Source organism: Panthera leo, chromosome C2 (genome assembly GCF_018350215.1).
Source record: "Panthera leo isolate Ple1 chromosome C2, P.leo_Ple1_pat1.1, whole genome shotgun sequence".
Lineage (NCBI taxonomy): Eukaryota > Metazoa > Chordata > Mammalia > Carnivora > Felidae > Panthera > Panthera leo.
In genome coordinates, this window is record NC_056687.1 from 13,604,190 (window position 1) to 13,631,902 (window position 27,713).

General features: G+C 42.8%; 1 protein-coding gene across 4 annotated transcripts in view; it reads left to right on the forward strand.

Moving 5' to 3' along the window:
* TIAM1 (TIAM Rac1 associated GEF 1) overlaps positions 1 to 27,713 on the forward strand; it is a 381,899-nt gene that overhangs the window by 203,377 nt on the left and 150,809 nt on the right. The window contains exon 1 of one of the 4 annotated variants that reach the window (XM_042955209.1): positions 23,733 to 23,995. The exons of the other annotated variants lie outside the window; for them this stretch is intronic. The gene's annotated coding sequence lies outside the window, so the exon portion shown is untranslated. Of the gene's footprint in view, positions 1 to 23,732; positions 23,996 to 27,713 lie in introns of those variants that run through there. 4 annotated transcript variants of the gene reach the window in all.

Here is a 27,713-nt window from a genome sequence, read left to right on the forward strand (position 1 = left end):
AGTAACATTACCAGGATAATGACAAGTAGATGTATATGTACGGAATTCTTTTCTCCTAGTCTCACATCCCAAAAGATTTATTTCCTAAGTCTTAAATTTTTGTTGGATGTACCATGACAAAATTGGCACGTGTTGTTCAATCAGACCTGTAAATGGAAAATCTAAATAGGAACCAGAACCTTGGCTTTGGGTTCTTGGATAGTTATTCTGTCTCTGGCAGAGTGGAGTCTGTAGAGCAGCTAGGAAGCCATTGATAATTCAACTTTATTAGCCTTAGGGGGTGTATCAAAATAGTCACACCTGAATGTTTGTTGTTCTAAAAAATCACTTTGGAGGGTAGAATGAAGTCCTCTTTCTGCAGAGACCTGGAAACTCTAACTGCCCGAATGTCTGTTAAACTGCCCTCTGCAAACTTCGTGTTAGTTCTGTCACTGGGCAGTAACGGAGGGGAAGGTATCTTCTTCCCGAAATTCTCTCTTGAGCTGGGCCGGTGGTTATAGGCTTTGGTTTCCAGAAACTTCTCCGCTGGGTGGCAGCTGTGTCACAACGGGGCTAGGCAGTTGTCTGATCAAGCAGGCACAGGTCATCTAAAATTGGAAAGTAACAGCCGAGTCAAGCGCACAATTGGATGTGTTCAACCCACCTAAAACCCGGAATGTGGAGAAGACCGAGCTGGGTGGGACTGGAGAGGCTCTTATCCCTGTGCAAGTTCTGGACCAACTGGATGTCCAGATGGAGGAGTCATCGGATGGAGATCAAACGATCCCCTTTGTTACTATTAGATGTGGGATCGGAGGTTGTGACGTAGAGGTACAGCGACAGTAAGATTCAGGAACAGAGTTAGATGCAGGGCAAGCACTGGACAAAAGTAGGCATCCTCCCATGAGGCAAGCCCTCTAGAGTTACCTGCTTTGTAATCTAGAGCAGGCCAGACCTTGGGTTCTTTGTGGGCCTGGGAGATCCCAAAGAGAGGGGAAGTGGAGGCTTGAGCTAGGCATGCGTGTGGGTCATTTGTCCAAACTGGGTGAGTGACTCTGCCTTCCCGAAGCAGCAGTCCAAAGTCTGAGAAGTCAGGACGTTTCTGTAGGAGAAGACATTTCCTACGAGAGGAAACCCCAGGACATGGCACACATATTCCATCACATTGAATGCTATCTTAGTCCTGAGACACAATTATTTTTATCAACTTTGATCTGATAAGAAGACTTGATTAATATTCAGTGAGAGGGCTAATTGTGCCAACTGCAGGGTAAGAAGAAGGCCATATTAAAAAAATTAAAAAAAAATTTTAATGGTTTTTATTTTTTTAATGTTAATTTATTTTTGGGAGAGAGAGAGAGAGAGACAGACAGACAGACAGACAGACAGACAGGGCATGAGCTGGGGAGGGGAAGAGAGAGAGGGAGACACAGAATCTGAAGCAGGCTCCAGGCTCTAGGCTGTCAACACAGAGCCCAATGCGAGGCTCGAACCCATGAATGGTGAGATCATGACCTGAACCAAAGTTGGATGCTTAACAGATTGAACCTCCTAGGCGCCCCCCCCCACCCAAATTTTTTTTAATGAAAATTGGATACCCCTTTTATCTGAGGGTGGCTACATTTCATGATTGTTTAAATCAGTGTGAACCTTTTCTTGATGTATTTTTAGCTGATAATCAGGAACAAGCAGTGATAAAGCAATGATTTTTCTGAAAAGTAATTACCTTGGGGCATCTGGGTGACTCAGTCGGTTAAGTGTCCAACTCTTGATTTCGGCTCAAGTCATGATCTCATGGTTTGTGAGCCCCACGTCTGTCAGCGTAGAGCCTGCTTGGGATTATCTCTCTGTCCCTCCCCTCCCCTCCCCTCCCCTCCCCTCCCCTCCCCTCCCCTCCCCTCCCCTCCCCAATAAATAAATAAATAAATAAATAAATAAATAAATAAATAATAAATACCTTTAAAAAAAGTAATTACCTTCACATTCTGCCAGTTCTGCGTTGGAGGCAGGAAATGTAGGTAGGTGATAATCTTAAATTTTGCAGATTTTAGAATCATGGTGTCCTCACGCTGGGACATCAGGGATATCAGGGACCCTGTCATTAATCACCCCTGGGAGACACTTAGTTTTGTAGAGTGAATGAAAGAGGTCCTATGTATGTCCTGCCGAGTTGCTACTCTCTGTTCTATAGCACAGTTTCGTGGCCATCTTGGTTGGGATACTCTTCTCTCCTGGAATGTATTTACACGTAGGAGAAGTTTTATGTAGTTTCCTTGCTGGGTTTGGTGACCCTCACAAAATGAATACATTTGCATATAGAACTTTTGTGGGTTCCCTCATTTGAAAAGCGGGTAAAAGCCATAGAGCTGCTCCTTATACAAGTGTAGAAATGATCATGCACGTACTTTTGGGTCTAATTCTAGAAGGTTCAAAGGCCTTTGAAAGTTCTCCTGGGATCTTACACTAAAAACCTTTGTATTAGGTCCATTCCCAGAGTCTACTGCAAAATTGCTGAAGTTAGCAAGTCTGTGTGACCCCTACCCTTTAAAAGTATGAATGTTTTTAAAAATACTAATAGCTCCATGTGGAAACTTGTAATTTCCAGCTGGGTAGTGGTTTTTTTGTTTTTTTGTTTTTTTTGTTTTTTTTTTTTTTTTTTAAGTGGAGCTTAAAACACTTTTGGGGTTTATAAGGTAATTTTAGTGGTTCGGGGCCAACATTACCGGAAGAATGTAATGGAGCAGAATAGAAAGGAACCAGGCTATGTGTCTATATATCTGTATGCTGGGTTGAGATGAAAATTATGGGTCCCAGTTTGAGAAAACTATGTCTGCTCTCTTTATTTTGCTGTATATTTAGGGCAGTGGGAGCAATTTAAAGAAATCCATGTTTTCTTTTCATTATATTTTTGACTACACTGGCCCTTTTCCTTTATGAAAAATGTTCATTTTTATATCTTCACATCCTATCCCCAGTGGTGGCTTTGCCATAGTCTTTCTGGGGATACCTCTCATGTCAATAAGCTTAACTCCTGTTGAAGTCTCTCCTGATTTTCCTTGATATTCAAACTCTATTTTCCCCCTCCAGCTAAGGATCAGTGTGATCCCCACCCTACCACCAATTAACTACCTCAGACAAGAGACTTAATGTTTCCTAGCCTCAGTTTCCTCCTCTGTGAAGTGGTCCGAACAATGATAATATCCCTCCCTCAGGATTGTTGGGGATATTAAATGAGCTTATGTGTATAAAATGCATAGCATAAATCCTCAGTAAACATTAATCACTGGTAGTAGTAGTTGAACTGTTTGTTACACTATGCAGGAATCACATTTTAGAAATTTCTCAGAATCTGTTGAATCGTCCATTCTGGCTGCGTTAACCAAGCAGATGAGCACTCTGGGCTTAGTAGTGTGTTTTAAAAGCATCTGTTTAATCTTCCTCTTTTATTTTTTTAAATGTAGTCTACTTAACTCCTGATTTCTTGTATAAATTATTTTGCCCCCACACGTCATAAATGACATTAAAAGAGCAATCTTTCTTTCCTCTATATTGTGAACCAACATTCTGTTCATTTACAAATGTTGCAAATGTTGATTATTTGGATCCCAGATGGGAGTCTCCTAGAAAACTCCAAATACCGTCGAAACACAACTGCCAGGATCTGTTATTAAAGTAAATGTGGTAAAAAAAAAAAAAGAAAACCACACACACACACACACACACACACACACACACACACAGAGCTAAGTAATTTTCCTGGTGTTTTTATCCCTCAGAAATACTTTTTTGTAGGCATTGTGTTAATCTTTAAGGAAAGAAGTTTACTGAATTCCAGGATTATCAAACATACTCAAAGCAAATGTCTACCCCAAATAAATGTATTCAAATTCTTAGAAAAGATGATTCATGCATGAAAACCTTCCTCTTCCACCACTTTTAAAAGGGTTGCAAGAAGATTTAAGCTTGAGCTTGCTGTGTCTTATAAAGTAATATATAGGACATACGCTATGCATATAAACATGCTTTTTGCACCAGGCTAGTGAGTGGCTGCTATAATTTAAGGGTTGTGTGTGATGTGGGTTTGAGAACATTGCCCAGCTGTCTCCCATAGGGCTGCCTGCCCTTCGTTAAAATTGGGCCTCCTGACATTCCTTTCTGTATCATGCCCTCCTGTGTCGTCCCTCCTATTTATATAATGTCCTCTTCTCTTTTCTCCCTTTCACTCTCTAGCTATAAAATCTTTCCCTTTGGAAGGTGTGCAGTTACTAGTATCTGGCAGAATTCTATAGGCCAGGGACATGTCTCTAGGGCCCAATGGACCTTGGTTGGAATTTCTGCTCCTTCCAAGGACTTGGGTGACGTAGGTGACTTCTCGGAGCTTTGATTTGCTCATTTGTAAAATGGGCTTCTTGTTATCTCTGGATTCAGTGAACACTTCATGCTGGTAACATTCAGGTGTACTTCTTTAAAAGGCTTATGTTTCTTAAGAATAGAAATAAAAATAAACATCTAATGGTGGATTGTGGAGTTATTATTCAACTGGGTAGGAAATGTATTTTGTGAATAAGGAGGGTCTTTTTAGAACCCTTGAAATCTCATTACTTCTCACTTTTCCTACTGTTTGTGAGAGTTCTGACATAACATGCAGCATACTTCCTACTAAGCGATAACTAACATTTATTGATCATCTTTTACAATTCGAGGTTAACATCCTGTGCTTTTGAATTCTAGTGCCCTAACCTTCCTAGCTCACTTGGGGGTGAGGTGGTGGTGGTGGTGAGGTTTTATTAGGAGGAATCATTAGAACGGATTTCTCATCATTTACAGATGAGAAGTTGAAGTTCAGTGATGTTAAGACACTCACCCAGTGGTCTCCTGGCCACTGCCCTATCTGTCTCTGTATGGAGAGGTCTGTGGAGATGGATGGACTGGTGAGTGAGGAGTAGAGTTTTCCTCCCTTCCCTCCCCACCCCCCATTCATGGGCTGCTCTTTGTGCACTGATATATTCCAATGCGGAGGAAGTGGAGCCCTTTTGAAATGTTTGCATAGACCCAGGAGTAAGAGGATGAGTATTTTAAGAAATTATAAACTAAATTTCATCCAGGGTGATGGTAAATCACCTCTCATTGCTGTTTGGGCCAAAATTTGTAACCCCAGTTCCTGGAAATCTTGGTGGGCATTTTTGGAGTGAATTCACTTCAGCCTTTAGAGCTTTAGTCTTTCACTGGGTGGCGTCATTAAAGAGAAGACAACTTCTTAGTAATAGGATCTGTTCCCAAGGTGGAGTCCCTCCCCTTTTTAAGAAGCTGGCAGCTTAGTTCAGGGCCTGTGTTCTCACTTTGTAGCATATTAATTGCCCTCTTGAGTTAGCAATTTTTGACGGCATTCCTCATATTGCACTGATAGAGAAGTGTCAGAAAACATTTCCTGCCAGTGAAGACAATGGGCAAGAGAATCAAGGTTTTCCTCCTGGGTTCTGGAACGAGCATATTGGTAGTTCATTGTTTACATGGTGTGAGCCAGTCCTGCCAAACCAGTGCAGGTGTTGCTTACTTGTTAAGACAAGTTGACTCTCTACTTTCCCTTAAGAAAATTTGGAATGCAGTCCTTTGTCACAGGATCACATTGTGCTAGTCACCGAGCTAAATTAAAAAAAATATATATAAAAATGCAAATTATACTTTGCTTTAGAAGTAAACATTTTGACATACTGCCTTAAACACTTTTCCTCAATGAGTATTGTCAGTGCTGTCCTTCTCACATTGCGTGTTGTTGGTAACCTTTCCTTTAGGGCTATTGGCTACAACATAATGAGAACACCGTAGTCGGCCTTGTTATTTTGAGGTCACTGAATTGGTAGAAGAGAACACAGTAGCTAGGAATTTCCATTTGGAAGTCGCTACTTCTGATTCTGAAGAGTAGCTGGTAATTCTTGGTGTTCAGCAGCCAAGGCTGTAAGTCTATGAAGTTGATTTAACCCCCATGACGGTAAATTTGCAAGATATCTTTGGAGCTGGTAGCTCTATGTCCCTCCAGGAAATGCTCACAAAACCTCATTAACCCAAGGCAGATAGTCTGACGCCTTAAATATACAATCCCAAATATCAGTGGTTTCATACATTTGGAGGTTTACTTACTGCTCTTGTCATGTCTACTGTGGGCTGGTGGTGGGAGCGGGCGGTATAGTTTCTCTCTCTCTGTCTCTCTGTCTCTCTGTCTCTCTCTCTCTCTGTCTCTCCAGGGTTATTCGGGGACTCAAGCTTGGTTCATCTTGTTGGACCCTGGTTCTTGAAGTTTTCTCCTGGTTTCTCTGATTTGGTACAAGGAAGAAGGCGCCTATAGGGTCCCCGGGGAGGTGTAAAGGGCAGATTCTGGAAGTGGCCAATGTTTGAGCCCACATTCCACTGGCCATGATGTAGGCACGTGGCCCCCACATAGTGGTGAGTGGCCTGGGAAGCCACATTTCCTTACTTCTCAGGTGAAAAAGGAATTGATGTCTCTGCCACAGTTGAGTATTTAAAGCTTAACCTTAAGAGTTTCTTTTTTTTTAAATTTTTTTTTTAATGTTTATTTATTTGAGAGAGAGAGAGAGAGAGAGAGAGAGAGAGTGAGTGGGGGAGGGGCAGAGAGAGAGAGGGGGACACAGAATGGGAAGCAGACTCCAGGCTCTGAGCTGTCAGCACAGAGCCCAATGTGGGGCTCAAACTCACAGACCACAAGATCATGACCTGAGCCAAAGTTGGATGCTCAACCAGCTGAGCCACCCAGGCGCCCCAACCTTAAGAGTTTCTTAAGGTGAAGTATTTCCATTAGGAAGACATTAAAAGAAGAATTTACATGGCTCGGTAGCTAGGTATTGGATCTGAATTCCAAATTCATTTTTACCTTAGGCATTTATGAGCTTTCCACAAATGGAGAAAAAGGACTTTTTTCATTTCACTTTATTTTATTTTTCTTTTTAAAGTGCTACATTGGGTGGGAGCACCTGGGCGGCTCAATCGATTTGAGTGTCTGATTCTTGATTTCGGCTGCGGTCGTGATCTCACAGTTTGTGAGTTCGAGCCCTGTGTTGGGCTCTGTGCTGATGGCAAAGAGCCTGCTTGGGATTCTGTCTCCCTCTCTCTCTGTCCTTCCCCTGTTTGTTCTCTCTGTTGTTTCAAAATAAATAAAAGTAAACTTTTGAAGTGCTGCATTAGGGACTTTTCTCTTTGCCTGAAGATGTGTTTATTACCTGCTCAAAGATCCAGGATAAATGTCTGGTCATGCATCATACCTTCTGGATATAATCAAATTTGGGTTTTTCAGACAGTTCCTCTGGGGATCTGTGCTAATTTTGGAGATTCCCTGAAGTTCATCTTTGTATCTCATTTTTCCCAGAGTTTATCAATGACCATGGCCTTTCAGGGTTAGAAGGCTACATCTTCATGTTTCATTTGGGAGACAGCTCTCTTGACTTTAAAGGAGGAGTTCTTCAGCCAGACTTTACAGTCTAGGGGTGTAGAATCCAGCTATGTGATTTTTCCTGACAAAAGATTTTTTTTTATCCCTACAGATTCTGAAGCTTTTCATTTTTAATCACTTTGGAATCATTTAAAACTTTTCATTTGTTACCATTCATGTTCAACAGAGTCATGTTGAGCATCAGTTAATCCTCAGTTTTTTTGTTTTTGTCTTTTTTTTTTTTTTTTTGTCCCACAGAATTGGTCATTATCTCATGCTGAGATTGGTAAAGCAGAGGTTAGCAAGGTTGGAAGGGGCAGAATGGCGACGCTTCGGAGCTCATTGGCTTGTCTCGTTTCTTCTTGTCATATCTGCTGTGGTTCCGAGTCCTTTCTTCCTGCTCCCTCTAACCCTCCCTGCCCCCTCTAACTCTCCCTGGCCCCTCTAACTCTCCCTGTGCCCTCTAACTCTCCCTGCTGTTAATTTACCGTGGGCTGTCGCATTGGGTAATCAAGCTTGTTAAATTGAGAATCAGCGAGCTGTGAGGACTGCAACAACAAGACTCCCATTATCGGTGGAATCAAGTTCAAGCCCCTCATCCGCCATTTACAGCTTTTGGCAGCCAGCTAAGATGGCCTTTGCTGGGTTGCACACGGTATAGCAACCCCCACGCCCATGACACACACACCGCACTCTCTTCCCGAGCCACGCCACGTTATGATCACCGTACTGCATATACTCATCATAAATATCGACAAACACTGAGTACTTACTATGTGCCAGGGTCTCTTGTAGAATGTATTTAAAACATTTAACCAACCCTCCCAGGGACCAAAACACTTAGATTATATTAGATGTAGGTCGAATGATCAAATATTCTAAATAAACAACAATTTATTGTTGTATGCAATTAATATATACTTATACATCAACAACTTAATAATTAAATGTAGATTTAAATATTAAATATATAGGTAAAATGCAATACATGAAAGCATTTAACTGTTTCAGCGATGAGCTGGGTAATGTTATTATGTGCTTTTTACAGATGAGAAAAGGAGATGCGTCAGACTTTGAATTCATTCTTTATAGCAGATGAGGAAAGTTACGCAGATGACATAATTTGTCCAGGGTTACATAGCTAGGGTGCGCTAGAACTGGCCGTTGTGTAGCACTGGCTAGTGATGCTGGTGAACTCTCCTTCTCATCCTTTTATGCTACTTGGTGGAGCTCTTCATTTCTATCCTCAGAATTCAATGGAGACTTCATCTTCCTGTCTTTCCCTTATCTTAGACTCTCTTCTCCCTACCCAGGATCAAGTCTGTGCCTACAACTGAGACTCACTCATTACATTTGTTTGTAAGCCCTTCTCCCCCTGCTGGACTTGAGCTTCTTGAGGACACGGTCAGGGCTGGGGAGCCCTGTATTAAATGCCGGTGGAATTGATCAGCATTATTGATTACCATGCCAACCTCCCACTTTCCAGATGACGAAACTTGAGGCCCGATGAAGTTCCATCCCGGAGCTGTCTGGGGTAGATTTCACATTAGAACCCACGTCTTCAGGGTCTGTGACAACACGGACTTCGAAAGCAGTGATTTTGGGTTTGTTCCTTAATTCCTGGCAGTGTTCTGGATGGCCCACTGGGGGCTCTCAGATGTGGGAGGTGTTCCTGAGCGTTCCGTGTATTTAACGTGTACTCAGAACGTTAACAGTCGTGGGAGTGGCTTGGCATGAAAAGACAAAACAAGGCTCTGAATTTACCCATACCTGCTGACTGATGGTTCACGTGATCTGGTGAAACAGAAGGGCATATGAACACGTATGGCCAAAGGGGTTTTATTTATTTTTTCTAAGATGAAACTCGCCAATTTTATGCTTTTTAAATTAATTCTCATCTAATGTAGTAAGTCACTTGTTCAGTTGTTTCATTAGCTCATTATGCAAATGATCCATAACTGTTAATGTAGAATAAATAAGCTGTCATGCTTGAAATTTGGTTTGTATTTTGAAGTTGTCACCGGCTTTGAGAAAAGTTGGCAGTACAGTATGAAGCATTTTATTTTCTCTAAATCCTTTGAGTTAGTTGCTATTACCCCAGACGTGAGTGTTTTTTCCTATACGGGAGGACATCCTTCTACGCAACCACCCTCTAGGGCTCAAAATCACAAAATGAATGGATACGTTGCTACCAACTCCTCCTCACACCCCTTTGCAGTTTTGCCATTTTCCCCGAGTGTCGGAAGGATGGCGCCCTTTTAAATAGCAAATGTGTCCAGTAGAATCACGTGTTGTGTTGGGTGTGTGTCTTTAGATTAGACTCCTTCTGTCGGCAACACCTCCTCAGGCTTACTTCCATGATCTTGACGCTTTTGAAGAGCTCAGAGCAGTTTTGTGGTTTTTTTTTCCCGTCAAATGTTGGTTTTACTTGATGCTTCCTGCAGATCAGATCTGTGTTCTGCATCACTGGTGGACACCCGAGGTGGCGATGATGTGTCTTCATGTTTTCTTCTCTGGGAACTCTCCATTTTGACCTGTTTCATTTCTGATGAGGGCCACTCACCTGGGTCTCTTGGTTAGAAGATGCTGTCCACCAGCTCTATCTGGTAGGAAGTTACTCATTTAACCTTTGCAATTAGTAAATTAAAAAAAAATTAAGTTTATTTATTCATTTTGAGAGAGACACAGTGAGTGAGCAGGGGAGGGGCACAGAGAGAGAGGGAGAGAGAGGGCATGCCCACTGTCAGCGTGGAGCCTGATCGGGGGCTTGAACTCACGAAATGTGAGATCATGACCTGAGCTGAAACCAAGAGTCGGACACGTAACTGAATGAGCCACCCAGGCATCCCATTAGTACGTTTTTAAAAAAGAGTTTGTTTTTAAGTTAACTTCGCATCCAACGTGGGGCTCGAACTCACAACCCCGAGATCAAGAGTTGCGTGCTCTACCAACGAGCCAGCCAGGTGCCCCAGTAAATGTTTTTTTATAGAGAGTTATTTTGAAATTATGTAGATCCCCTATTTCTCATAGAACTTTCAGTTTACTTATTTATATCTGTTTAGACTCACGGCTTTCTATTTTAGGCAATGGGTTATATTCTATTAGTAGTGGTATTTATTTTGATACTCTTGTCATTCCTGATATGACCTGTGGTGGTCCCTTCAAGCGGGCTCCTCTGTCCAGTTTTCCCCTCCCCCCCATCCCTCACGCAGAGTCTGCTTGGACTCTGAAGCACCCTGCCTACTCCCTTCTGTGGGACACACCCCCCCCCCCCCCCCCCCCACCCCACGCTACCTTGCTTAGACTCTGACACCTCCATGCCAGGCCTGTCCCTTGGGTGGACACCCTCCTCTCTCTCCTGTCACCAGGTTTTATATTTCATGCTTACCTTGGGGTCAGTGTACTGTGGATATTTTTATGAAGGTTTAAGGGACAATTGGTTTTGTTGTTAAATTGAAGAAACAGTGAAGCCTGTTTAGAATTTGTAAGCTGGCCTGGAAGGGTAGTGGCTGTTCCTTCAGGCACATTCTTACACAACTCATTCCAAGACTTAGGAGAAGCTCAATCCTGTTGAAACCCAAGTTTGAAAACTGTCGTCATCACCTTTTCTGTCCACAACGGGGGTGCTGATAAGATTTCTAGGGCGATCTAGAAAGATGGCTTCTCAAGGAGAGCCTTGGCTGAGCTGAGGGAGAGGAGGGTTGGGGGCTGTCAGAGGAACCTGCCAGCTGCTAGCCGTGGTTGTGTAAGGACCAAAGCTGAGAACCAGTTTCTCTTCATTGTCTGTGCCTACCTCTCCTTTCTCCATTTCTTCCTTGCTGCACCCCCATTGACCCTATGAGCCTTTTTGCTCAGCTTTAGGAGAATCAAATGCTCATTCATTACCACTTTCTTTTCTATACAGTTTATTATAATGTGACACTTTCAAAATAAGCAACTAAAATTCTTGGCTCCAAATTTAACTTTAAAAAATTGTTCGTAGATACATGTTTTTAAAAAGGTGGTGTTGAGGCCCCTGGGTGGCTCACTTCGTTGGTTGAACGTCTGATTCATGATTTCGGCGCAGGTCATGATTCCAGAATTGAGCCCCACATCAGGCTTTGTTCTGAGGCATGGAGCCTACTTAACATTTTCTCTGTCTATTCCTCTGCCCTTCTCCTCTACTCATGCTCTGTCTCTAAAATAAAATAGAATAGAATAGAATAGAATAAAATAAAGTAAAATACAATACAATACAATAAAATAAAAGTTTAATAAAATACTCATGCTCTGTCTCTAAAATAAAATAAAATAAAGTAAAATAAAATAAAATAAAAATTAAATAAAATACTCATGCTCTGTCTCTAAAAGAAAATAATAATAAAATAAAAATTAAATAAAATATAGAATAGAGTAGAATAGAATAAAATAAAAATAAAGGCAGTATTTTAGTGAGTGGTACTCATAATGAACACTTTCAGTGCACATCCTTGTTAAACAAAATATTTAAAATTGTTATCATGTATTTTATAAACATAGGTTTTCTCCCTCTGTCCCTCCCTCACTCACACACACACACACACACACACACACACACACACACCCCAGGGTGATATCTGAGATAAGAGTTGGGTAAATTTAGAAATTCAGACATGTCAATGATGTAATATTCAAGTCTGTTATCAGAACTTGCTAGAACTAGAAAAATTCTTTTTGTCCTCTTGAATTTTCAGTAACCACACCTATATTTTAAAAAATCTTGACCATGTTCTCCTTGTAGTATGTCACTCTTGACGTGGAAATGTTGGGGCTTGGAACCGACGGCCAAGAAAGAATTCTTGAGACATTTTCGGTGCAAAAAGGTGGTTTTATTGAGGCACAGGACAGGACCTGTGGGCAGAAAGAATGCACTAGGGTTGTGGTGGGTGACTGATTATATGCCTTCAGGTTGGGAGGGGGTTAGGGATAGCGTAATCTCTTAAGGAATTTTGTAAGCAAGGTTTCCAGGACCTTGGGGGGCTAGCTGCTGTTAAGTAGGAAAAGGTCGTTAATTACTGTCTAGTAAAGCCTCTGTCATGAGACCCTTCAGATGTCTATCAGTGAGTGGGCGACAAGCTTAGAGTATGATTGCTAACATATATATCTTGGGGGTAGAGATAAAGGAAGTTTGCAAAGGAAATTTTATATGTTAAAGTAGACTTACAGGCCCTTAGCAAAGTACTAACATCGAAGCAGCTGCATTCCCAGAGGAAGGTCATTCGACCTGCCCCAAGGACTTGTTAATGGGCTGTAAGTTGTAAGGAAATTTAATTTTTTCTTTTGCCTTTGTTTCTCATATCAACTCTTACCTATGACACATGGTGGGTGCTTGACTCCATTGAACTGGGTCCCAGGTTTTGAAGCTAGTAGGATTGATTTCTTAGAAACAGATTCTGCTTCAACTTTATGGCTCCCTAGAAACACAGAGCACTTTGAAAACTTAAGACTAGGATTTAATGGTGTATCCTGATTCCTTTTGGAGTCTATGTTTCTGAGATTTTCTTCCCTTCCCTTCCCTTCCCTTCCCTTCCCTTCCCTTCCCTTCCCTTCCCTTCCCTTTTCTCTTTCCTCCTCTTGCATTCCTTCCCTTCCATGAGTGCTGTTTACCATTTATCATACCTCTAGTACTGGCTTAGATAGGGAACCCATAGGTCAGTCTGGAGTTTCTGAGGAAATCGAAACAAAGGGCTTTTTCTTTGTTTCTTAAATAGAGTATGCCAGGGGCACCTGGGTGGCTCAGTTGGCTAAGCGTCCGACTTCGGCTCAGGTCACGATCTCACTGTCCGTGGGTTCGAGCCCCGTGTCGGGCTCTGTGCTGATGGCTCAGAGCCTGGAGCCTATTTCGGATTCTGTGTCTCCCTCTCTCTCTGCCCCTCCCCCGTTCATGCTCTGTCTCTCTCTGTCTCAAAAATAAATAAATGTTAAAAAAAAAAAATTAAAAAAAAAATAGAGTATGCCAATATATCTGTAGCTTTCACAGCCAAATGGAGACCATTCCTTTTGAGAGTCCCACCAAACAAATGTCTTACATTTCATTGCTTTTGGTGAGCAGGAGTGGGGTAGAATTTCATATGTATTCACTATATCATTTACTTTCTGCTTTATCTTAATCATATTTGCTATGTTTTTTAAAGGTCTTTTTTTGTTGAGGTTTTAACAATTAAGAGTCATTTTGACGCTAACACCTGTGAAGGCAGTGTTGTTCTGTAATCCAGATCTAAATCCGGAAGTGACTTAGCATTGACTATGGATAGCATTGCAGGACGGTTTCACAAGACATCTGAGATCTCAATTGCCTGTTGAATAATGATATTTCTTTTTTTTTTTTTTCAACGTTTTTAATTTATTTTTGGGACAGAGAGAGACAGAGCATGAACGGGGGAGGGGCAGAGAGAGAGGGAGACACAGAATAGGAAACAGGCTCCAGGCTCCGAGCCATCAGCCCAGAGCCTGACGCGGGGCTCGAACTCACGGACCGCGAGATCGTGACCTGAGCTGAAGTCGGACGCTTAACCGACTGCGCCACCCAGGCGCCCCGAATAATGATATTTCTATTCTCAGAGCCTAATATCCCACTTGGGTAGGAGGGTCAGGTCACCTATATTTGTCTTGTATACTTTGATGATTTTGCCTAGAGCATAATTCCTATCGGAGTCCCTTTTCTTATGCTCCTAAATCCCAAGGGTGTCCTCATTTAATGCCTTTGTCTGTATTCCACAGTTAGGGGTTGCTTAAGAAGAGGGTCTGGAGAATGATAAGAAATTGAGCCCAGTTTTTTGTTTGTTTGTTCATTTATTTATTTTTTTGAACAGTTTTAAATTCCACTGTATTAATCTAGCTCTTATAAACTAGGCCTTAAAGAAATAGGTCACTGGTTTCTAGCCTTGGGCTCATGGTCTGGCTTCTTCCTGGCTGACTGGTGAGGACAGTCATACCTGTGTCATAGACTTGATGGCCGACCCCACCCTCTTCCCAGTCCTGAGCACCGGGCATGTAGTATCTCGTACGTAATAGCTGTTCCTTATTCTTGTTGGTTAACAAAAGGCGATCATAGGATATAATCTCACTCTCCAGATGAACTCTGCTCTAAAATTCACAATTCAGATCCATCCTTGTTATCACTTCCATACATACCTAGGAGTTGTCTCCTCTGAGTCATATTTTGGTGCTGGATTCTCTGAGTCCCTTTGGCCGCAAACACATCTTATAGGCTCCTCCTTCCTGAGATGCCAGGAATCTCTGTTTTGATCCCTTAAAACTATGATCTTTTAAATCTAAATATTACAGAATTAATATTTTAATGGTGTATTAAATTAATAGATACACCATTAATATTTAATGGTGTATCTTTAGTGTATTTATATTTGGTAGGTCTGATTTGCTTTGTGCATTCCTGACATGTTCTGGGATAATGAGTAGTGTACTGCCATTGGCGATATTCTTTCCAAGATACTTAAATTGTTGTCTCTAGTTAACTTTAATCAACAGAGGTTATGTTTAGAAGATGAAGTTTCTGTCTTTAAGTTTGGGTAACAGTCACCTTTTCAAAAAGTTTGTGGTAACAAAAGAACTGAAGAATTGGTGTATTATTTTACAAGGTTATGGTCTTTTGAGCTGCCATTTCCCATCCTTATGATTTATATCACTGAAGACGGATACTGGATGACCCTCATGACCATTCCATGTGAAGGCTTCGTGTATTTCCATTGCAATCCGTGAGGAAGGAGATTTCAGAAATTCAGGCACTAATTTCACAGGTTATTTTTTCAAACTTGCTTATTTTTTTTTGAAAAATTCTAATTATGGCAAAGGAGCCTCGAGATTCTGATTACTAATCAATATCTCGAGATAATGAAAGAACCCACATTTACCATCTGTTGATCACTTCCGTGGCTCAGACAGCTGGTTGTGTGGTTTCCCATGGATTGTTCCATTCACTGTTAGTATTTCCATCTTACCAACGAGGAGACTGAGTCTTGGTGGTGTGAAATAACTCTTCACACCCATTTAGGTGTTCAGTAGCAGAAGGAAAATTCCCACCCAAGTTTGTCTGGCTCTAAAGTCTGTTCTCTGAGCACTAATCTCTCCTAGTCACTTAAGAGCTAATGAAATGCAGTGGAGCTTGAGAGGGCTCTGGTCTGGGAACAGTCCTTCCTCTGACTGATGCTGTTGGGTGTCTTTCATTCACAGTTGCTCAAGACCTGTTCATTATCTGTTTCAGATTTCATTTTGAGATGAATAATTAACCCTTAAGGGCTTTTCCCATTGTGTCAAGTTCAAACAAAAGAAGCTGACAGGCTCCCTTTATAAATTGAACATACGTAACAAACAAACAGCGCAAGCCCCAACAAGAAATAACAGTCGACAGGTTTAGTGTTTGTGGCACTGAAGCCTGGGCCAATGTCAGCAGTTAATTGCATTCTGAGAAATGTCATGGAAGCTGGGGGTGGGGGGAGTGGGGGGAGGGTGGTGGCGTGGATACGTTGCCGGGCTTACTCCTTGAAAACCGGGGCTGTGTTTTCCTTCATTCTGAGAGGCATGGGGCAGATTTATATTTGATTGAATCCCAGAGGGAGATGGTGGAGCCTTCTCGAGAAGTAAATAGGCATAACACATTACAAATGATTTTTGAATCATTCATTGCTGCGTCTTAAAGGTCTTTGGATGCACTGCGGTGAAAACAACACAAACCCAGCATTAGAAATTTTGACTGCAGGTTGTTGATGTTTTTGTTTTAATTAGCGGGGAGAAACTGTGAACTCCAAATCTGAGTATTGCTGCTGCATAAAATCACCTGTAAAACCTGTATTCCTGGTCACCTGTACCTCCCTCCTCCAATATAGGTATTTCATGCAGAGTGATGTATTTGTTTCTTTCTCTGACTCATTTATACCAGGCCTTATTAAATAGGATTCGGGGTGGGGACACATATACCATGATCCTTCTTTTAATTTATTTCAAAGCACATAGGCCAGTTATTCCATACACATGTAGACTTGTGTGTGTAACCCCGCCCCCACCCCCCCACCCACCCCCCCCCCCCCCGCCCCCAGCACACACACGTGAAAACCCTGGAATGGATCTCACTTGACCCATGCCCATGAGTAAGAAGTCTAGGCCAAGGATGATGTCAGGTTAGTCATTCTTATCTTTCTCAGGGTCTGTTTTATGGATGATGGAGAGGTCTGGAAGAAGGAACATAGAAAATTGAGAAGGAAGGCTACCAGCTGAGGGTACTGCTGGTGATGACATTGGTGCTTGGAACTGCCAATTAAGTAAATGCCTTGGTGACTTGGCTCTTTATTCTGCAAGAAGACAGAATTTCTAGTAATGAGCACATTTTTGTTAGATGGTTCCCCACAGTAATAGGGTACAAAGGTTATTGCCCACAGGCCACTGATAGATACTCCACAAAAAAAGGTTTCGTGATTCAGAAAGTCCCAGAAACACTTGGTTAAATAAAGTGAAATCAATTTCTTCACCACGAGAGCTAGAGTTCCCAACTTTGACCATGGAATGCGTTCTTCTTAGGGCACCTATGAACGTTTCCTGGGTTTCTACAGAATGTGTACAAACATTGGAAGACGGTGTGGAGTTGAGAAATGAGCACAACGCGTGTTGGAGAATATAGACCTCAGTGCGGATCATGGGCAAGCTACTTGTTCCATCGTCTAGGCAGTAGACCTGTCACTTACAAATGGCTCCGAAATAAACACGTATTCCCCTTTCAGGTTGCTGTGATCATTAGATGATGTAATGTGTATGGAGATGCTTTTCAAATTTTGAAGTGGCCTGGAGATAGGAGTTTTTTAATATACCCTCTAATTTTTTTACTGTGCTATAACATACATACGATTGACCATTTTGACCATTTTTATGTGTACAGTTCACTGGCATTGAGTACGTTCACACTGTCGTGCAGCCATCACCACCGTCCATCTAAGCCATTTTCGTCATCCCAAACTGAACTCTGGGCCCATTAAAACACTAACCCTCACTCTCCTAGCCCCTGGCTACCACCATTCTACTTTCTGTCTCAGTGATACTCAGGGGACCTCGTGTAAGTGGAATCGTACAATGTTTGTCCTTTTCTGTCTGGCTTATTTCACTTAACATTATATCTTCAAGTATATCCTCTCATTTGTTATGATGTAAGATTTTGATTTGATTTGATTTGTTTTCTCAGTTCACTCACTCCTGGCCCCATTCTCCTAACACATTGCACGACGAAAGAAGAGTACGTGTATTTCTGGGGTGTTCCTCTGGAATGTCCCTGAATAGGAGTTACCCGTGATTTGAGGAGAGGGCATAATACGGATGTGCCTATAAGAAGAGCTGATCAAGAATCTAGTCCATCCTGGGGTGCCTGGGTGGCTCAGTTGGTTAAACATCTGACTTGTGGTTTTGGCTCAGGTCATGATCTCATGGTTCGTGGGGTCGAGCCCCATGTTGGGCTCTGCGATGTCAGTTGCTTGAGATCCTGTCTCTCCCTCTCTCTCTGCCCCCCTACCCCACTCACATACACACTCTCTCTCTGTCTCTCAAAAATACATTAATAAACATTAAAAAAAAAAATCTGGTCTATATGCAAATTAGAACTCAAGTGACCTGGGGATTTCCCCTGACAATGGACATGTTTTGTTTCTTCTTCTTTTTTATTTAAGTAATCTCTACACCCAACGTGGGGCTTGAATTCGTGACCCTGAGATCAAGAGTTGCATGCTTGCGACACCTGGATGGTTCAGTCGATTAAGTGTCCATTTCACCTCAGGTCATGATCTCAAGATTTGTGAAATCGAGCCCTATGTCTGGCTCTGTGCTGACAGTAGCCAGTCTGCTTGGGATTCATTCTCTCCTTCTCTCTCTGCCCCTCCCCCCTCCCCCTCCCCACCTCTCTCTCTCAAAATAAATAAACAAACTTAAAAAAAAAAAAGTTGCATGCTCTTCTGACTGAGCCAGCCAGTTAGGTGCTCCGTGTTTTATTTCTTCTTAAGCCAGTATTTGGAATGGAAGAGATGTGAATTTCAACACCTAAATATTGTCTCTTGGTCATGTAGATGATTAGCAGGATTTAAAAAATTTCATATTTTATCATTTTTTCTTGTCTCAAAATGGCAGCTGTTGGTATTGGGTTTCTTTCAGGGGAAATCTTCTCTAACTTTTAGGATGAAAAGTATCCATTTCAAAATTGAATAACCTAAAATATGAAATGACCTGTTCTTATTTATTCAAATAAGGCTTTGAAAATGTGTGTTTTTAAAAAGAATGATTTTATAGGAAAATTATTCCCAAATGTCCATTATTAACCCTCACAATTAGAATTGTTTCCTTTTCTAAGGATTTGAGCAGTATTTTGATTATGGATGAAATAAGATACCATCAAAGGGGGACCTGGGTGGTTGAGTCAGTTAAGCATTTGATTTCAGCTCAGGTCATGACCTCACGGTGGTTCATGGAATTGAGCCCCATGTCAGGTTCTGTGCTGACAGTGTGGGAGCTGTCTCTGTCTCTCTCTCTCAAGATAAGTAAACATTAAAAAGAGGGGAAAAAAAATAGGAGACCAAAATCATCATCATCTTTTTTCTCCTCAGTAACCATAACATTCAACTTCAAAAAATCACAGTCACATTAAACTGCCATCTTGTCCTATTGTGTGTATTACCATAATCTGTATGTATTTTTTACATTTTCCTGTGAAGAGCGTGTATTTCTTTGTAAAGGATATTAGCGGCATGAACACCCTCTTGGCAAAGAATTTTGTTAAGTCACACCTTCATTTTTCATGTACTCTGAGCTCATTGTAGGCACCTAGTTTTGGGGTCTAAGACTGCACTTTTTGGTTTTTGTTTCATCCCCCTGCCCCCCACCTCCCCGTCCCCAAGATCCGTAAGGCTGTTGAAGGAGCCTGAAGCCTTCCCCATCGTAGCATCCCTGTAAAGTCTTGAACCAGGCATGTAAGAGCAGGTGCTCGGGACAAATTGAAATGGCAATAGGTTGAGTTGAAATGAGATTGAGCTCTGAAAGGAATACTTGGAGGAATTTTTTTTATTTTTAATTTTTAGATGAAAACGTCATGATCTTATTTACCTTTATGGAAAACGGAGCCGAGCTGGTACAGCACAGATGGCAGCCTGTTCCTGTGAGTGTGGGGACGGAGTGAGAGAAACAGAACAAAACAGGTGGCTCTAGAGCTGGCACCCTGGTGCCAACATTAGTCGAGGCCGCACGCAGTCCCCACTTCCCTGTGCTTGTTCGAGTGAGACATTGGTGGAACCAGAAGGCTGATATTATTTTGATCATCGTGCTCTATTTAATGAATACACTTGATTAATCCCCTCCTTCTCATGGATGCTATTTTGAATGGAAAATCACTAGTGGAAAAGCAAAATCCTTACATTGATTATGGGCACGATACCTTTTCCCTCCCGGTATATCCCCCCAACCCCAGCAGCTCCCTCTTCTGCAAAGCCCACATTTTGGAAGGGCTTACTAGGTGGTGCATTTTTTTTTTTAAGTTTTATTTATTTAAGTAATCCCCTTATCCAATGCGGAGCTTGAACTTAGGACCCTGAGATCAAGAGTCGCACACTTCTCTGACTGAGCCAACCACGCGCCCCATGTTGCTAAATTTTAATGAGGAAGAATCTGAAGCCGTGAAGAAATTGAGTGATTTGCCCCAAGTTGTCCAGTTATCCTGGTGCTCAAAGAGGAATATGCATTGCCTACTGCTTGTGTGTGTTCTTTGGTTTGGTCCTTGAAAATTCGAGCTTCCTGCCCTACGGAAAAGCAGAATTAGGACTCCCAAGCCAAATCTCTCAGCTTGTTTTCTCTCAAGGTGAGTATTTTCAGAAAGGAGCACACTTAGGGCTCTGAAGGGCTGTGGTGACGCCTGAGCTTTCCAAGGGTTGGTTTGGTTTAAATGTGGACTTGTCCGTTCCAGCTAGCTGAGAGGAATTGCTTTCCCAGTGTGATGCATTAGTCATGAGCAGGGCGTAGGAGGGTGTTGAACAATCATTCTGACCCTCCTCCCCATCACTGGGCTTTCAAGCTCAACTTCAAGCCCAGCTGCATTAGAATTGAGGACGTGCTGGGGACATCCCCCGCCCCTCCCCTGCTTTGTGCTTGAAGTCTTGGCTCAGGGGTGGAAGAGGGTGGTAATTTCAGATCCAGGGTGACAGGAGAAATGTCACCACAGGGAAGCTTATGTACCCAGGACCTCCATAATTTGTGTATATGTGGTGGGGGGTGGGGGGAGGATTTAAGGATGGGGATTGGTATATTTGTGTTTTCCAATTTGCAAATAATATTTTGATACCATTTTCCATATTGAAGCAAAAGAGTGCCATAACTGTTGATGACGTGGGCTACCAGGAGACATAATCTCAGAAGGATGCAGTTATCTAGAAATACATGACAGGGGCCTCTGGCTGGCTCAGTTGGTAGAGCATGAGACTCTTGATCTTGGGGTTGTAAGTTCTAGCCCCACGTTGGGTATAGAGATTACTCCAAAATCAAATCTTTTAGGGGCACCTGGGTGGCTCAGTTGGTTAAGCGTCCGACCTTGGCTCAAGTCATGATCTCACGGTTCATGGGTTCGAGGCCACGTCAGGCTCTGTGCTGACAGCTCAGAGCCTGGAGCCTGCTTCAGATTCGGTACCTCCCTTTCTCTCTGCCCCTCCCCTGCTCGCACTAGTCTCTCTCTCTCTCTCAAAAATAAATATAAAAAAAATTAAAATCTTAAAAAAATATACGTTCTTCTAAATACATGGCAAAGATGACATCGTGAAAGTGAGACCACTGTCCTCAGTGATCCTTTCATGCCCTGCAGCTTGGGGCTACCAGGAACAGCCCAAGTAGCCCTTTTTTCAGAGCTCAAATCTGGTGGATCAATCAAGAACGCCTGCTGCCTATTCTACAGTAAACGTTTGTGGGGAAATTATTTTTATTCTTTTGGTTTTATTCTTTTGTTCCTTTGGCCACACGTTGTGCCATTACTAGGTGCTGGAGAAAAAAGTCTGTTAAGGCATGTGGTGGTTAATTTTATATGTGAACTTGGCTAGATTATGGTGCCCAGTTGTTTGGTTAAACAGTTAAACCAGTTTAGATGGGACTGTGAGGTAATTTTTCAATATAGTTGGCGTTTAAATCAGTAGGCATTGAATAAAGCGGATTATCCTCCATAATGTGGATGGGCTTCATCTAATCACTTGAAGGCCTGTAAGAGTAAAGACTCAAGCCTTCTGGAAGGAAGGGATTCTGCCTCCAGATGCTTTTGGATTCAAGACAACAGTATCATCTCTTTCTTGGGTCTCTTGCCTGCCGATCTGCCCCTCAGATTGTGAGCTTACGAGCCCCTACAGTTGCACGAATCAATTCCTTAAAATATCTGCCTCTCCATCCACCGATCCATCCATCCACATCTTGTTGGTTCTCTTCCTCTGGAGAACCCTGCCTCACACAGAGGACATGTGTCATGGAACACCATGTCAAAAAGTGATAAGCTGTAATCCCTTCCCTCAAGGACCTTGTGATCCTCCTAGAAGAGAGGGATTAAGACAAGTGTTCTACTAACTGATAACTATGGGGATTCAGAGGAGGAAAGTGGTAAAGCAAATTTTCGAAGCCCAGAGCTTTGCACAATTTTCCAATAAAAAACGCCCCCATAAAAAGAGAGTTAACTTTCAACCACTCCATGTGCCATTTTATTTTGGGAAAAAGATGGGTATTTCACCTTAAAAAATCATACACATTTAAAAGTTTATTCCATTGTCAATTGGCCCCAACTTCTCTGCTCTCACTAACCTCCTAGTAAATCTTCTTTTTATTAAAAAAAAAAAAAATGTTTTTTAACGTTTATTTGTTTTTGAGAGAGAGAGAGAGAGAGACGCAGAGTGTGAGTGGGGGAGGGGCAGAGAGAGAGGGAGACACAGAATCTGAAGCAGGCTCCAGGCTCTGAGCTGTCAGCACAGGGCCCGACGTGGGTCTGGAACCCACGAATTGTGAGAGCATGACCTGAGCCGAAGTCGGATGTTTAACTGACCGAGCCACCCAGCCCCCACCTCCTGAGCAAATCTTTGAGTAAAAGTGACTCTTCAGAAAGATGCCCCTTTATCCCTATGGCTCTTCTCTCTGCTGGCTATGCTAGGGTGTTTGCATGTCAGGTAGCAGAGCAGGGATTCCAGTGGCTACATTCTGTAAGGATATTAAATGCACATTGAATATATGCATTGGTTTGGTTTTGCGGTGATGAGTGCACTGAGTGGGCAGCAGAGAGGGATGTTAGTGATGGGGATTCAAGGCAAGGAGACCTGAACTGAAGGATCGAATACAAAGGGGCAGGGTATAGAGAATACTTCAGGGACCTTGGAGGAAGAAGAGGGGAAGAGGGAGAAGATGGAAAGGAAGAAATTAACGTTCATGGAAACCCCAATGCAGTACTAAGGAAGACTGTTTGCACATACATTGCCTCACTTAATTCTCAGTACAAACCCTCAAGGCAAATTTCCCATTGGGTAGATGGAGAAAGTGATCTATAGGAATGTTAGGGGACCGGCTCAAGGTCACAAAGACATTCGATGGCAGGTGAAGATTAGATCTGACTGATCCCAAAGTCTGTGTTACATTGACAAATCTTGCTGCCTCCTGGGAGGAATCGTACGTGTGGGAGGTGTTGACCCTAAATAGTGCGTCAAATTTGAACTATCACTGGTTAGCCCCATGGAGGTGTCCAGAAGGGGTTCCAAAGAGGGATTTGTGCTGAAGACTGAGATTGAGATAGTTGAGAGGGTGGAAGGAAGTGAGTCCGTTAAGTAGAAAAGTTCTCCGTCTGGAGAATTTGGTAGGAGGCTGTGGGCAGGTCGGGGTCAGGGACAAATTGGCGAAGTGCGTGGAATCCAAAGGAAGGAATCCTGTGCTGTTGCGGGAGGGGGCAGATGCTGCCGGGAGGCCATGGCCATTGGAACTCTTCAGTGAGAGCTCCTTCAGTTGCCAGTGGTTGTCTGGATGGGGAGCTGGCCAGACAGAATGAGGATTTCTTCCAGAAGACGAAACCTTTTCTTCCCACCTAGGAGGACCAAAGTTTTGTTCAAAAATATTTCAAAAATGATTTTTCTTTGTGCGTTGTTGTTGTTGTTGGCCTTTTTTCTTCCAGACCATTTGACTGATATTTCTTGGCTACTTAGCCTGGCTGCGTTTTGGATTCCCCACACCAAAAAATGCAACCGTCGTTGGAAACTTGTTTTTGCTTATTGCCTCTTGGCCAGTCATTGTCTTGTGGTGGGTGGAGAGGAGGAAGTTGCAAAAACGAGTCCCTCCTTCCTATAGCGTTTTCTTTTGCTACATATGGCATTGTTTTATTGAGTATTGGTAAAAGGACTGATATATTGATGGCAAAAAGCACAATTTAACGGCCTCTCGTGAGACCTAGGCCTATCAGCGGAGGAACTTCAGAGCAGCCTAAAGTTTTCAGCACGTTTCAAACCTGGTGATAGGTTCCTGAAGATTCTGGGAGATTTTGACAGTGCTGTGATGTTGCTTCATAAGAAGGCTGAGATATAGGTAAAATTTAGAGTGTACAGATGGGGAAACTGAGGAATTTGTCAAATAGGCTTAGAAAACAAAAATTAGCAACAGATTTGGGGATAGTTTCTTTTTTTTCTTTTTCTTTTTTTAAAATCACGATGACCTGATTTCTGCTGCTAGAGAGTTCTTTTGCAACCCGTAGACCGCACCTGTCAGTTATGCCCCTGGAAGAAACGGAAAGCCTGTCTTAGGTGAAACAAGACAGACAGAAGGGGGAGGAGAAGGAGTAGGTACCCTGGGTGGTTTTGTTCCTGCTGGGGTCATGCGGCCGGGGAAGGAGGCATTCCTGTGAGCTTCTCTTCTTATTTTGTCTTGGTTTCCAGATCAGCTTCCTCTGCACCGTAACCGTAGCCGTCCGTCCGTGTCAGATGGATGTGCGAGATGATTTCAGTAGGGCACGAGAAGGAAATTTCAGAATTAATATTTTCTTTCTATCTTGTGCATTTACATGTTTGTGTATTTCTGTTTGGCTCACATGAATTATGCACATTATAAACATACACAGAAATTTAAAATTGTGCATAATTTATTTGAACAACAGCTCATGTATGCAATTTGTACCTTAATTAGATGAGTAATGACGCACACTCACACTGTTTGAGGGGGGGTATGCTCCGAACTATTTTATTGAATGAGGATGCCCATAAAAACCATTTGCACACTAGTGCCCTGGACAGGAGTATCCTCATTAGTTCTTAGAAGGCAGGCTGGTGTCCTTTTCACTTGCGTTGTGTGTGGTCTCATAGATATTACTTGGCAATGAATGTCAAGCTTTCTAAGCTAGTTGCCGTCATACAAGAAACAGATTTGCTTCGCTATGTTCTGTATCAGTTTTTCTGCACGGGGACTTTGATGTATCACTGTTTCAGACACGTTCCCATGGTTTCCCAGGAACTGTCTTTATGTGAGAGAGGCTGATTATCCTCTTTTGACTACAGGGAGTAGTCATAAAAAAGTCATGTGATTTTTTTTTTTTCCCTTCTACTTTTTAAAAACTCAGTCTGCAGCCACCTCATGTGCTTTTCATTTCCCTCCCAATTTTTAATTCAGTTAGGATGAATGTTGGTCGTTATTCAGCCCAAAAGATCTTGCACCAGCGTTTAAAGTAAGAATCGGTTATTCCGTCTTGTGTTTCTGGGGCCAAGCTCCCTGGCACTTTTTGCCTTGATTTGAATCATGTATTTGCTGGAAAGAGAATCTCATGATGGTTCTCATTATGCCCCTTCCACACTGTAACTTAAGCAGGTTGAAGACACATGGACTTCTTTTCAAGTATAAGGAGCATAGAAACTTCCAGACCCTCCTGTTCATTTAAGGAGAATGGGTGTTCAGGGAGGTTGTGTTCAGCTTGTGGCTGTGGAGTTAGTCCACGTCCTTCCGGCCATCTCCATGAACCCATCGCCGCGTGCCACGCTCCCAGGCTTTTCCAACAACACCAGAACTCTGCCCGAGGTCCGCTGTCCCTTGTCATTTCACTCACTGACGGAAAGGGAAGTCATTGTCCTCAAATGCTGCGTTGGAAGGAGTGTCTGGTGTACTACTTTGTGCATTGTGCATTCCAGATGCACTTCACTACGACCTGGATGGCTTTGGAGCATCCGCCTTGCAATCGGTGGTCTTACTTGAATTATAAGCCCAGTCTCAGGGTGAGGCAGGGGCACAGTGGGTATCCTGAGTTTCAGAGAGTTTGGGCGGCTGAACTCAAACCTGATTTACATTTTAACTTGGTGGCACCGAACCTGAGGCAGCATACTTTTATTTTTGTGTTAAATTATCGATGCTGGTTAAGCCAGTTATAGCCATTGGCTTAGTCAGTAGAAGAAGTAGTTGAGATCATGTTTTAAACTTCTGGTCTCTCACAGGTCATCCGAGGTGTGTGTGTGTGTGTGTGTGTTTAAAATTCTTCGATTATACAATGGAATTGGCCAGTATTTGTGTCTCAATAAATCTTTCCTGATCCAAGCTTTTTGACAGGGCTTCCTTCCTTCCTTCCTTCCTTCCTTCCTTCCTTCCTTCCTTCCTTTCCTCCCTTCCTCTTTCCCTTCCTCCCTTCCTTCCCTCCTTCCCTCCTTCCCTCTCTTCCTTCCTTCCCTCCCTCCTTTTCTCTCTCTCTTTCCTTCCTCCTTCCTTCCCTTCATTCCCTCCCTTCCTCCCTTTCTTCCCTCCCTCCCTTCCTTCCCTCCCCCCCTTCTTTCCTCCCTCCCTCCCTTCCCTCCTTCCTATGCCATGCTAATGTGTTCCTCTGTGCTGAGACCTTGTGTGGAACGGATACTACATCTCTAGTAGGATCACTATGAATCCCCACCTCTCAAGGATAACACTTTTGAATTGAGTGCTCTATTTGGCCTCATGGTGGAAGGTGTTGTTGTCACCTTCTCTGTCAGTTATCAAACTAGAAACTTCAGAAGCATCTTTTCCTTCTCTTTCTCCTTCCCTTCCCATTTCTCACAGTTACGTATGTGGCTACTAAGTCCTGTTGACTCCACCTGCCTTTCTTATTACTTCAGGGCTCTCCATTGGCCCAGTGTAGGTCACTTTATCTCCAGCTAAACACTGCCTGATTGGTTGCTTGCAACAAGCCTCCACCTTCTCTCCCCTGCTGCCCAGGGGGCTGGGAGAACATGTTCAATTATGTAACTCTGCTAATAAAGTCCCATTACATATTCTACTCCGCATCCTGTCTGATTCCTTTGTGTGGCATCCATAGCTCTAACCCATCTTTTTAGCCTCATCACCTCCAGCTCCCTTTTTTGTTAAAGTTTATTTATTTATTTTGGGGGGGAGGGGCAGAGAGAGGGAGAGACAGAATCCTAAGCAGGCCCTGTGCTGTCAGTGCAGAGCCTGATGCAGAGATTGAACTCACGACTGTGAGATCATGACCTGAGCCAATATTAAGAGTTGGATGCTTAACCGACTGAGCCATCCAGGTGCCCCCAGATCCTTTCCGTGCATCTGCCTCTCTACAACATTGGACTAATGCTTTCATCCTTTAGGGCCTTTGCTCTTTTCCTGGAAAGTTCTGCCCTTCTCTTTTTGCAGATCCCCTCCTGTCCCTGTTTATGTCCTCCCATCCTCACAAGCTGAGCCAAATCCTATTAGCCTGTGAGGACCAGGTTCAAATGACAGCTTCTCTTAGCAGAATTAACCTGTTTCTTCTTCTTATTCAGTCTTAATGCCAGATGAGCCTTTACAGCCCTGTTACTAAGTGGATAAGTGACCGTTGTTTGTATTCTCAGAGTTGGGGCATCATAAGGAAATGGTCTGTTTCCTCATCCCAGACATACAATAGGTGCTCAATAAGTGTTGGTTAACTATTGGTAGGAGTCAGCAAAATTATATAAGCTCTTCTCCAAACCATTCACAAGCAGTTTTCAGATAGCCATAAGCATAACTATTTAAAAACTATTTGCTCTATTTCCAAAAAAGTTTTTTAATGTTTATTTATTTTTGAGAGAGAGAGAGAGCACGAGAGCGAGCGAGCAGGCGCTTGAGTGGGGGAGGGACAGAGAGAGGGAGACACGGAATCCGAAGCAGACTCCAGGCTCTGAGCTGTCAGCACAGAGCCTGATGCGGGGCTCGAACCCATGAACTGAGAGATCATGACCTGAGCCAAAGTCAGACACTTAACCAACTGAGCCACCCAGGTGCCCCTATATGCTCTATTTCAAAAGATGCTCTCAATTGTAGGAAACAC